Consider the following 13,234-nt stretch of genomic DNA (forward strand, 5'->3'; position numbering starts at 1 on the left):
TGGATTTTATTCCTTCTGCTGTGTTCCAGGTTTTTTCTTAGCAGTATAATCAACAAATGAAACGTTTCTTGGTTGCTCCTTGGGTTGTTTCTGTGTTCCTGTGCCGGTGTCGGGGAGCGACACCAGTTTGTAAATGCTGCCATACTGAGAAATACAGAGAGTGTTTTGTGGAGCTGATAAGCTCATTCAACTTTGTGTCAACTCGTTTGGCAATGGCTTGAATGAAACCGTCATTCATTTTATATTAAAAAGTTACGCACTATAGCTTTAATGTGGAAGAAAATGCATTAACATTCTGCTTCTGTCAACATTTATCTTTATTTACAGACACATAGTTTATCCCGTAAACTAAAGGATAAGTACACCCAATACATGACAAGATATCCCACAGATTTTGCCAACACTGGCAAATCCTTCATTGTAAATTCAGGAGGGTATTCTACACAGATATGCTTGAACACATATGGCTTCGGGTGCTTTCCAAAACACTGAACTCAAGTTTCCAAACATCCATCTCCCCAGTAATCTGTCTAGTGGTTTAGAGAGCAGCAGCTTCAAGCATATATCTGCAGAGTGGCTAGTGTGTTTATGTGTGTGTATGTGTGCGCGCCTACTGCCTGTACACATCAGTGACGTGCCCAGTTGATGAGGATCATCTTTAGCCACTGAGCCAGTCAGAGATGGGGAGCATGAGCAGATTATAAGTGATGAATGCCCTCCGACCTTCTTGCCTTTAAGTATCCTGGATAATCCCTTGGATAAACAGTTTTCCCATGACTCATGTACAAAGGTTTCTGCTTTTGAACTCTGTAAGGAACACTGATGTGATCTGGTCTTGACCTACCAAGACAACAGAGATACTTAAGGTGCAGACATTGTGAGAGAAACATTTGTGTGCTCTTTTAGTCGTTACACTGCTGTGGCAGAGTTCATGATTATCTAGTCTCGCACAACTAAACCAAACTCCAGCTAGTAGTATGTTTTGGCAGCACGCTATATCATTTCTGAGATAGGGGGAAAATGGGCTGGCCTGTTTTGATTTCTTTAAACCAATCACAATGGTCTTTGGCGGAGCTAAGCCCAGGAAGCAGCAATAGTGTCCTTTCAAAATTGCTGCTGGGGGAAACTTGTTTTGAGGTTGGAAGTGAAATGGCTGCTGTAATCACCACCAAAAATGCCACACACCACTGCTGAATATATGTCGCCTATGTGCTGTTAATTTTTTTTATACTCACATTTTTATTTGTTTTTTCAATGCAAACACACCAAAACAAAAACAACAATACAGCCGGGCACATTTTGTCATGATCCTGAGGGGTATACTACGAAGCAAACTCAACAGAGCCCGGCTCTCTTTTTTTGATCTGGTTCAACATAACACATACCCTCGCTCAGAGCTAACCGGTATCACGAAGGCAGTTATCAACCTCTTATGTTGAACGAGGGTTTCGGCTTCAGGCTCTGTGCGCGTCCCCATGAGAGGGGGCGTTTGACCGTCATTTGACTCTGCTTCCGCACAGACTGGACTGATCTTGTGCCGCTAACTTTACACAAACGGACTGATTGTGAGCAGCTGAGTAAAACAAAAGTGTGGTTGCGTTCCGAATCGCATACTTTCTACTATATAGTATGTAGAAAAAAGATTTAGGATGTCCCGATTCTTGTGGCCAGATTTAGGATGGTTAGAATCAGAGCCGGCCCAAGCCTTCAGGGGGCCCTAAGCGAAATATGATTAGGGGGCCCCTCTCCAATGTTAGCGCTGCTGAAACTATAGATCTTTGTTAAATATCATTCACACACCCAGTGTTTTCCGCTAGTGCCTCCACTGTGCGGCTGTGTGAAGATATTAGACAGCCGAGATTCAGACCCTACTAGGGGGGTCCGGGGGTATGCCCCCCCGGGAGATTTTTTTAACCTTTTTAAAGTGAAATGCATGAATCTGGTGCACTTTGAGAGGAAAATTAAGAGGCTAAATCTGAGAAATGTTGTGTGGACAAATAATTTGGAGACACTGGGTCAGATGAATTAGAAGCTATTGAAGAAGGACACATGGATTTTCCATAAAAATATTAAAGGGTAACTGCACCCCCTGTTTGAGCTACTGCACGATTTTGAAAAATGCTTTCAGACCATGGATTCTGAATTCCGTTTGAGAACCATTGTTTTTAAACATTCCGACATCAGCCGGCCGACTTTCGGGAGGGAGGGGGGCGCGCGGTGTCAGTGAAGGAGGGGGCTAGCTGCTAGTAGCTGTCACTCAGGAAGATCTGAATGACATGACTTAATTGAAATATCGAGTGACACAAAGTCTAACGGCACTATCGCTACACAGTGAGCTCATATGCCACACAGATGGGTCGTCTGAGGTGGAGGACTTGATGACGTACATTAAGTCAACATGTACGTCATTTTTCGAACCCAAAAGAAAAAGTTTTTTTCAAATCTTAGTAAAGTTCTAAAATGATTTACAATACAAAACATTTCTTAAATTGCCGATATTTAACATATTGCAATTTTTTTCAATATCAACACCAGCATATAAGTGTTCCTTAACAACATAGTGATTTAATTCAGCTTCTATCTCAAAAAACAAGTAAAAGGGTGCAGTTACACTTTAATATAAAATAAAATATTATGGGTTGGGCTTGGAGCTCTTTTTCTTTTACGGGACATATTTCTCTGTAATATAGTGAATGCATTTAAATGCAGAGAGGAACGAAGCAGAAGAACTCTGTTGTCCAGCTACTGTATCTTTTTTTCCACAGACAAGGCTGACATAGGCTATAGACCAGGGGTATTCAACTAAAATTCAAATAGGTCCAGTTAGAGAAAATGTCCTCAAGCAAAGGTCCGGAACATCATAATGTCTAACTTGCGTTATGATTCAGTGTGATATATAGTGAAGTAGCCTAGTAGTTGTATCAACGTCTGCATGTAATTAACAACTGACTGTCAGATCAATATAGAAAGAACAATTCAAAAACATTTCAACAATATTTATTCTCACTTTTAAATAATTATAGATATATAATACTGAAGATATATGTATTTAAGTGACTCAACTGAAACTAATCTCTTCATAGAGAAGGGCTGCATTTAAAAATAAAATGGTGAAAATAAATATAATAATAATCTTAAAATAAAGATAAAATATATAATTAATTTTTGAAAAATTAAATAATTTTGAGAAATATTTTCAATGTATAATTTCTAAACTTCACTATACCTACTATGTTTGTTTAACATAGTAATCTCCCACTTTGTCTAATACTGGATTTTTATTTTGCAATTTTGAAAAGCTCTGAAAAAGTGACATGTCAGAAACTAAACCCCTGTAGGGGGGTCTGGGGGTTTCCCCCCCAGTAATTTTTTTTTGTGTTTTTAGAATGTAATCGGAGCATTCTGGTGCATTCTGGGGAAAATAATAAAAGAAAAGGTCAACATTTAATATAGTTAAGATGAATAGAAAAATTAACAAAACAACATAACTTGCTAGCAGCCAGATAACTGGACTGAGGGACGGATGACCACTAGCTTTCGCTAATGTTAGTGGGGGCTACTGCCAAATATCTTGCTAAAAAATTAACCTGTATTTATAAATTCTGCCATTACTAAGAATATGTAAAACTTAAAATGTAGATAATTGAAACTACATACAAAAAAAATTTAAAAATAATGTTTTTCCTGTTGCTGTTGTGGGCAGTGATGCAGTGCTGCTGGCGATTGGTGATTATGTCAATCTTATGTCTGTGTCATTCACACATAGGTCTACATCAGAGAGAGAGTCCACATGATTGCACCTTGATCGGTTTTCACCAGTCTTACAAAAAGGGGAAAAAAACCATAGATAGTAAATAATAGGAAAAAACTCAGCTGTTGATCGCTCGTTAACTCGCTCGCGACACACGAGCGTGCAGAGAAAGCTGTCTCTCACTCTCCTCCCGCTGTCTTTCTCACTCTAATCTGACTTATTTCGCTGAAATTCTCGTAATTCTTGCACTTCTCTCTGTCATCTCTCGCATGATAGCTCACTGTCTCTTTGTCTGTGAGCCAGCCTGAGCCGGGAATGCACAGATTCGATTGGCTGCCTGAGTAGCAGGAGGCGGGATGGCTTAACTCAAAAGCATTTCCTGATTCGCTAAACCAGTACCGTAAAGTCTAGAAAAGCTGCGCCGGTCAAAATAGAAGCGCCCCGTCAAAATTTTAAATACTTAAATAATTGATTGACTACAGGTCCGGGTCCGTATAGGACGGCGTCTGGGTCCGGACCCGGACCGCGGTCCGCCTGTTAGTGACCCCCGCTATAGACTATACACAGTGCATGGGCAACTGAGGGCAGCCCCATTTCCAATTGTTTTTAAATAAACTCAATACAGACTGTGCATGGATGTGAACGTGACATGATCAGATAATTTTGGATTTCCTCCCAGATGAACTGATTACATTTTTAGGCTATTAATTATCTAGACCAAAACATGTTATTCCTTTTTTTGTATGATAACTCACATTTGCATAGTATTATGTTAATACCAAACACACAAACTAAAAAAAAAAAAAAAAAAAAAAAATTTTTTTTTTTTTTTTAGGGGGCCCCCCAGGCAGTCGGGGGCCCTAAGCGGCCGCTTAGTTCGCTTATGCCTCGGGCCGGCTCTGGTTAGAATACCCGGATGGTCTACTTCATGCGGCCAAGATTGTTAGTGTTGAAAAGTGCATCCTATTTGGGCGATTCTGACCCACAATCCAGTGCGCACGTGAAGTGACGTAACATCGACGAAGCCTATAGGTCCATGTTATGAAAACAAACGGGGATGCGACGGATATAAAAGCAAGAGGCAAGATCAAGGCGCAATGTTATGATGAAATAAGAGAGAAAAGTATGTCCCAATAGTATGTCTACTGCATCCTAACTAGATTCTTTTTATCGTCGGATGTAGTATGTAGAATAGAAAAAAGAAAGAGTATGCGATTCGGAACGCAACCTGTGTCGCCAACTTCATTCAAGAGGAAGAGTTTGTCAGTCTGAATTATTACAGCAGAAAACAGAGAGCCGAAAAAAACTCTTACTGCAAATAGGCTAAGGAGAGTGGAATGCTGCCAGCATGGAAATTATTTATTTATCTTGCCGATCGTTCTCGCAGTGCGTAACGTGACATTATAAAACAATGAAACGTTGAACTCGGATTTAAACACTATACCATTTAGCCTAATAGGCTATATATAGGCTACTTTGCTATATTTATAGCACTACGCCTATAGTCCCATACTTAAGAATGTAATTTAAGTCTGACACTGTCCCCAAATGAATAGCCTATGGAAAATCATTTAATTTTGGGCCACATCATAATGAATACAATTTTGATCTAGACTATTAGCCTTTTATTTGAATCTTACAAATACCAATAGGCATACATTAAAAAACCTGTAGTCTGGAGGACAAATATGAACTGTGAGAAGCTTAACCTGCGAGTCTGCAACGATGTCCGAACTGTAACAGCTGTCACCTGTCACGTCCCAACTGTAATCGCTACTTATGAAAAGAAAGAAGCCTACAGTGAAATAATGTTGCAAACTGTGATTTTATAGAACGCTTTATTAAGAGCCAGTGTGTGTAGATCGCCAGGTAAAATCATTTGAGGTGAGAGCATAGAGTGGCGCTGCATACAGTAGGCTATAGGTGTGGGCTATTTTACATTTTCAATAACTGTATGCATGTGGCAAAAAGCCCCAGCGCGATGTTACAGTTCACTCTGCTGTAAGCCTAATGTCACGGCTTCGTTTCGTTCATTAACTTACTGATCAATAAATTTAGATGTAACAGTTTCCTCAGTAAGAATGTAGCGCTCAGACAATATTGTCAGGTCCGCGGGATTTCTAAATGTGTAGTTTCCTTGAAGGGCAGCGCTCTAAGAGCCGAATTTAAGCTCAAACTCTGGAACAAAAACTGCTCTGAGCAGGTTAGCCGTGCAGCCTCTGTTACCACGGTGATCTAGCCAGGTAGAAAGAGAGCCACCTTTCGTGATACTGAAAATTCTGGCTTTAGACCGCTTTAGACTCAACAGAGCTCGCTCAGCCCTTAATCTCGCTTCGTAGTATACCCCTCTGCTTGGGCCTCAAGCCCTTGTGTTGTTTTTTCCCCTTTACCCTTGTCTGTGTTCTGGTGCAATTGCAGGGTTGGAGTCAGGTGTGCTGGAGTCAATCACCAGCATTCACAGCTGCCATCAATCAACAATCAACTGCTCTTCATATACCCGGCCCTACCTTCCAGACACTGCCAGATTGTAAACTCTGTTACCCAGTCAGTAACTCTCCAGCCACCTAGACCTTTTGTAGTTCCGCCTGCATTTAGCTTGTTGCTAAATTCTGTTCTTTTTTGCCACAGTCTCCCAGCCTGACTCCTGCCACCAGCTCCAGCCCTCGTCAGCCAGCTCTCCCTCCCTGGACCCCTCCGCCTGCCTGCTCTTGCCTGCCCCCATGCCTGTCAGCCACTCCAGAGCCCGGCCCAAAACCCCAGATTCCTTCTAAATAAACCCTCTTGAACTGGTACTGTCTCTGCGCCTGTGTCCTCCCTGTCCAGCCGTTACACTTTTACATTAATCCAACAAACATTCAATCCACTTCTTCCATGTTAATCAATACAGATCTTTTTGCAATATCAGCACGAAGATTAGTCTTCTAAGTTTTTTTTTTGCTGCCACTGTTAGTATTTTTAAGAGGTATCTAACGTTCCCTGTTATTCCTTTGAGTTAATCAATCACTCAAATAAAGAGAGACATATGTCAAGGGTATCTGTAATCCAAGAATTTGCTGCATGTGACTCCTATGGGTTGATCTACTAAACATTTGCACGTATAAAAACGTGTGCAACGGGATTTCACCCGCAAAAAAACATTCAAGCTGATCTTCTAACGTTTGATCACTGAGGATTGCGTATCAAATAACACATGCTGTCCATATGGTACGTTTGCATTAATGAATACGTAAAATGAGGGGTTTCTTTCCGAGTGCGCAAAATATGGGAGGAGTAGATGCAAAAAGTTATGTTTCAAAAGCAGAGGCCTGTTTCAGGTAGCTGGTTTTGAGGCAACCCAGAGTTTGTTCGCTCCGAGTTAGTGGAAACTCTGGGTTTTCAGTTTCAGGAAGCAGGTTCAGCGCAACCGAGAGTCAGTTACTGTGGCAACATACGCCGTGGGTCTAACCTGCTCGGGAGGTGGTTAGACCTACCCTGAGTTTGTTTTCACTTTACGCTGCAGCTCCGACCAGGGGTGGACTGGGACAAAAATTCAGCCCTGGCATTTTTGGCCATGGCAGCCCACCATGATTATTTATACGATATGTGGAGGCAGGGGCGTTGCTCCAAATTCTGGGCCCCTATACAGGAAGTCCTGATGGGCCCTCTGAGAGGCAGTCTTACAATACAAACATGTAAAAGCTATGTTTGTCTATAGTCCAAAACGTATGAGTGACTGGTCCCTCTCTGAGCCAGATAACAACACAATGTTTCTATTGATGAATGACCAAATCATTACGCGTACTTGAACACAACCCCTGGTCTAATGACTCTTAATAACCATGCACACACACAGTGTTTCTCACAGGAATTTGGGAGACTGTGTCGTGGACCCTGGACCTTCTAGAGCAGGGGTTCTCAACCTTCTGCAAGCTGGGCCCCCCCCAAAGCTGGGTCATTGCAGTTGGGCCCCCCCACCGACCCTGACAACCCCCCCCCCCCCCCCCACACACACACCACCCTACACAGATAGATAGATAGATAGATAGATCGATAGATAGATAGATAGATAGATACTCTATTATTGTTATTATCACAAGGGCTAGGCCAGTGGCGCACCTTTGAGTTGAACATTGGGTTTAGGGTTGGGGTCCGGAAATTTCTTATAATTTAACGTTAAATTCTGGTGCACTTTTATGTGACACTGAGGAAATGTTTTTTTTTTAAATCTCCTTAGAAGAGAAGAAAATAGTAGCCTAAATAGAACATACACAGAATACATTCTACAATAGGTATACCTGTTATGAAAAAGCTTCACAAAACAAAGTCTATGATCAATGGGAAACACTGCTGTCTGACAACCCAGTTCAGAGAATGTTTCAACTATTGAGTCTTGGATTTGGAAAGTGGCCAGATTTAGCTCAAAATGCTACCTGCGATTAATGTGCTGTGCAGCCTGAACGCGGAGTTGTGTGTGTCTCAGTGGCGATTCCAGGAAATTTTGACTGGGGGTGGCCAAGGTGGGCCACAGAGCTAGAGTGGGGTGGCCATCACACCCCTGAATGAATAGCATGTGATATGCTGTACAACCAATTAAAAGATGATTTATAATCCCAAATGCCCAAATCATGTTAGTATCCATTGTAATGTTTGTCAGAAAACTAAACCCCTGAAGGGGGGTCTGGGGGCATCCCCCCAGAATATTTTTTTGTGTTTTTAACATGTAATCTAAGCATTCTGGTGCATTCTGGCGAAGATAATAAAGGAAAAAGTCAATATTCATTTCAGTTCAGATGAATAGTAAAATTAGCAAGACAACATAACTTGCTAGCAGCCAGATGCCTAACAACTGGACAGAGGGACGGATTACAACTAGATTTTGACCAAATATCTTGCTAAAAAAATAAACCTTTATTTATGAAATTCTGCCCTAAGAACATGTTACACTTGCTAACTACAAACTTAAATTTTTTTATTCAGATTTCAAAAATCTGCTGGGACACGTGCCCATACACATGCATGGGTGGCACGCATGTCACAAGCACACTTATGCTGTTTTCAAGACCTTTGCTGACCAGAGACCAGTTCTAGTGGCCACAGTCCTACCATTAATTCAGTACTTGAAAATTGCAAACTGATCTCATATCAGTGGATTGGAGTGTTTGTGTGATGAACTTGGCAACTACCTATCAAAAAAAGTTAAGAAAGAAAAAAAATAACCCCACCGGTTGAGAACCACTGTTCTAGAGGGGTCCGGGGGAATGCTCCCCCGGAAGATTTTTTTTCAAATGTTAAAGTAAAATTCATCAATCTGGTGCACTTTGAAGAGAAAACTAAGGATAAATCAACTGTTTCCTATGTAAGCTATTTAGTAGGCTATTATTTGCTGGAATAATGTATAGACACAGATGACACAAAAGGCGGAAAGAAGAAATGTACATGTTTAAAAAATACAGTCAGCTTCGGGATTTTTTTTCCTTTGTTTGTATTTTTTAATGGCCCAATATAGGCCCCTGATCTTCGTAGCCCCGAACAATGTTATTTAAAAAATAACATAAATGTACTGACGAATGAAAGGCCCATGAAATCTTTTTTTTCCCTAAATAACGTTTTTCTGGGCCTTCAAAGATCAGGGGCCTATATTGAGCCAGTAAAAAAAAAAATAAAAAAAAATATATATATATATTTTTTTTTGGGTGCAGCCCCCCTCTGCCTTGGGCCCCCCAAGCCTGTCCGCAGTCCGACGGCCCTGAACGTAACTGACCATCGTCAGATGCTCATAATTACGGAGTAGAAGTTGAATGCATGATAATACAATTTAATGCAGCCTCTGAATGGGCGGCCCTCTGCTGTGTGTGTGATTGGGCCAGGCCCAGCCTAGAACCAATCATAATGAGTAATGGCCTGGGACAAAGTTTTATTTAACTTTCAGGTGAAGTTGACAGCCTGCACGCACAATTATATGTCCATGGCACTCCCGAGAGGGAAGGGCCCTCGGCCCTCGGCTGTGTGACTTGGCCGGGCCGGGCCGAGTCACACAGCCGAGGGTCCATAAAAAAAAATAAAAAAAAAAAAGATTTTTAATTTTTTTTAATTTTTTTTTATAAATGGACCCGGCCCGGCCCAAAATGCCTGCCGGCCCACCGGGACGATGCCCGGTATGCCAGATGGCCAGTCCACCCCTGGCTCCGACTGAAGAAAGAGTCACTGTCACAACGCGACCCTGTACAGTTTGAAGCAAAATCACTCCATAGAAATCTCCATCGGGATGTTTTTATCATGTACTGATGATTTTACGTTTGATCGATAATTTATCTGATCAGTAGCCTTGTTCTCAGCCCTCGGTCCGTTCATATAGGCGGCCACCTTACACATCGTGAACATGCTCTACATTCAGATTAATAAACCTATTTGTATTGTATGCTTTTTAACGTCTGTGTCACTGAACAGATTTATGTCAGGTGGAGTCATGTAACCATGCGGCTGCACGCGATCGTTACTGTTCACTTGTGCGATCCTAAAGTCACAGACGAGCCTCATTAAATAGCCTAATATGAATATAAAAATTATATAATAATTTAAACTGTGATCACTTGAGGAAAATGGATCTGGTAATAAATAAATCGGGCTCTTCAATGGAAACTGTCACCTAATGTGTCTGACGCTGATGTCTTTCAATCCCCATTTAAAAGAAGCGACAGTCTGTTTACTGCACAGTAGGCTATAGCTTGCCAACATATTATACAGCGAATATAAAACACTGTCAGCAATGCTGTGCTGCGCCAGCTTAATACTTTACTGCTGATATGCGTAACTTTTTAAAATAGACTATGGCTTCTCATACGGAAGCAAAATGATTCTCTTGACAAAAAATGTTTGCTCTGTTTTCTTCTGAATTGCAGAGGAGATTAGATCAGAGTTTTTAGACAATATCCCCGTTAATTCTTCTCCATACCATAAACCCATTCGTTAATAATTCTAACCCTAGTGGGAGGAGCGGAGATTTTTTTTTATTTTCTTTTTTGAGAAGTGGAGAAGTGGGAGGATCAGTCATTTGTTTCTTCTGTTTCCATGGTGAATCATGTTATCATCGATCCATTGACGATGGCTTTTACGCACATGCTCCACCCAGAGTGAACACGCTCAGAGTTGATTGACCCAACGCTGATCCACTGTTCTGAAACCGAAAACCCAGAGTTGCTCATCAACCCTGTGCTCTGAGGATTTAACTCAGAGTATGTAAAACCAGCTACCTGAAACAGGCCCCAGGTGTTAAACTGTTGCGCACAGACGGCTGGTGAGGAGGAAAAAACAACAATAAAAAACAACGGATAAAGTTTTTTTTTCTACTCGTGTTATGTTTGGATTGACAGAAACAAATAATCCAGACATATCGCCCATCCAGCAATGCAATTTTGAAGCTTTTGGATGAGTTAACGGCTTATTTATAGCAACTCACAAGAAAGAGTCACACAATACCTGCTGTGCAAAATGACATTTCCTCACATCTGGGTCATACCAGCGCAATGAGCACACTGTAACTTTTTCTGCTGGGGTCTCCCACAGTAGTTTGTCTTCTGTCCCGAGTCTTTAAAGGTCTCATAGTATGCACTTTTCTGTCAATTTTCTATGGTCTAAGTAGTCCCTAATACGATTTTTTTTAGCTATTTGCTGAAAAACCTGTTCAGATAATTTATTGTAGCAAGCCTCTATACCCTGATTTTCCACTCATCTCAGTATGACCTATTTTGGTGTTCGCAGCCCGCAGCCTGGTCTATGCCCTCCCACCGTCTCTGCTGTGCTTGGTTACTAGAGAGACACTGCGGAGTGCAGAACACAGTGTTTACCCGTTTGTGAAGAACCAAAATGTCTAACGCAGGAGCTCAGCCATACTTTGAACAGTTTGACATGACCGATCCTTGTCTACATGAAAGACTATGTTCATACAGATGCACTGACAGCCACTTCCTTTTCAACATTTTTCAACCAAAATTGACCCAAATGGTCGATTTATTATTGTGACTTGCACCATTTTGATCCTTCATGTCACCTTGTTAAATATATACATATGCACCAAACTTTGATAATCCAGGCTATTTCCGTAGTGTTTTCAGTCTCATTCCTGACTTATCAACAACCAGCTTGATAGCATGTGGAGACTTTAATTGCATTTTAGATACATTTATGGATAGATCTTCCTCTCGCCCAGATAATCCTTTGGATTCCACAGTTGTATTGAATAATCTGATGAAATCGCAAAACCTCGTTAATATTTGGAGAATTCAGCATCACACTGAGAAAGAATACTAATTTTCCTTGCAAGTTCATGGCACCTATACAAGAATATAATACTTTTTAGTTGACTTTAAATTGGCATCAGCAATCCCTGCATCAAAATACCATAATATAAATCTTAGAACATAGTCCTGTCACCATTGGCATCGATGTTGGATAGAGAAAAGCCCATTACAATTGGCAATTTAATTCTTCTTACTTAATGATGAAGTATTGTGCGAAAAATGTTCAGGTTTCATTAAGGGGCATGTGGCTTTTAATGACACAGGGGAGGTTTCAGAATCAACTCTTGTGGGAATCTTTCGAAGTAGTATTAACAGGATTTGTGATACCATATGAAGCCGCACAGAAATAGCAAAGGAGACAGGCAGTCAGAATTAGATCAACAGCTCACTTTGCTTGAAAAATAGTATAGAGAGGCTCCATCCTCACCCGTACTTAAGGATATTGTTAAACTGACACATTAATATAACAACATTCTTTCCAAACAAATCAGTAGGGGAGAACGGGGTAAGTAGGCACACTTTTTACTCTAGTGAGAATTGCTCATCACCAAAACATCTGTCAATAGCCATTCCTACATTAAATTGAAGCTTAAGGTGTTGGCTAGAAATGTGTGTCTCTCTTTTTTTCCAACTTATTGTAATGAAGAAGTAATTTACCATCAAAGACACTCTGACACATTGTGACAACCAACCCCATCAAGGGGTCGGTTGTCACACACTATGGGGTTGTTTGTCACAATGTTATCTTAATGGGAAAAATCTTAAAAAGAAGGCAAGGAGGCAGGACCAAATTTGAATGTTTAATTGCATTGTCAAGTTGACAAATAGGCCTACATAACGTTCTGTAGCCTTGGCAGCTGGTCTAGTTTGGGATGCACTGGGTTGTTTTGATTTTGTTGCCCTTTTTTCTTTTGCTTGCTAGCTGCCTTTTCCTGCTCTATTATTTCCTTCTCTGGGGTGTCAGTGAGGATACAGCTTGACAATTTCTTTCGTTATTGGGTTCCTTTTCTGGCTGCAGCCTTGAGATAACATGTGACAACCAACCCCCCAAAAAATTTGACGACCAACCCCAACTTGAATTTCTTGCTAGCATCAAGGCCAACAACCATCTGACAACTAATTAGCTTGCTAACCACAATCTAAACTATAGTTTACCCTTCACACTTTCTGAGGGTAACAAGTGTTTTGTTATAAACCCATTGTGTAA

At 41.0% G+C, this 13,234-nt stretch overlaps 1 protein-coding gene across 1 annotated transcript in view; it reads right to left on the bottom strand.

Moving 5' to 3' along the window:
- Nucleotides 1-13,234, bottom strand: part of LOC307255660 (sodium channel protein type 2 subunit alpha-like) — a gene marked incomplete at both ends in the record, with an annotated part of 59,521 nt that overhangs the window by 23,210 nt on the left and 23,077 nt on the right. The window lies entirely within an intron of this gene.

Source organism: Ammodytes marinus (assembly GCF_949987685.1).
Source record: "Ammodytes marinus genome assembly, chromosome: 9".
In the NCBI taxonomy this organism is placed as follows: domain Eukaryota; kingdom Metazoa; phylum Chordata; class Actinopteri; order Uranoscopiformes; family Ammodytidae; genus Ammodytes; species Ammodytes marinus.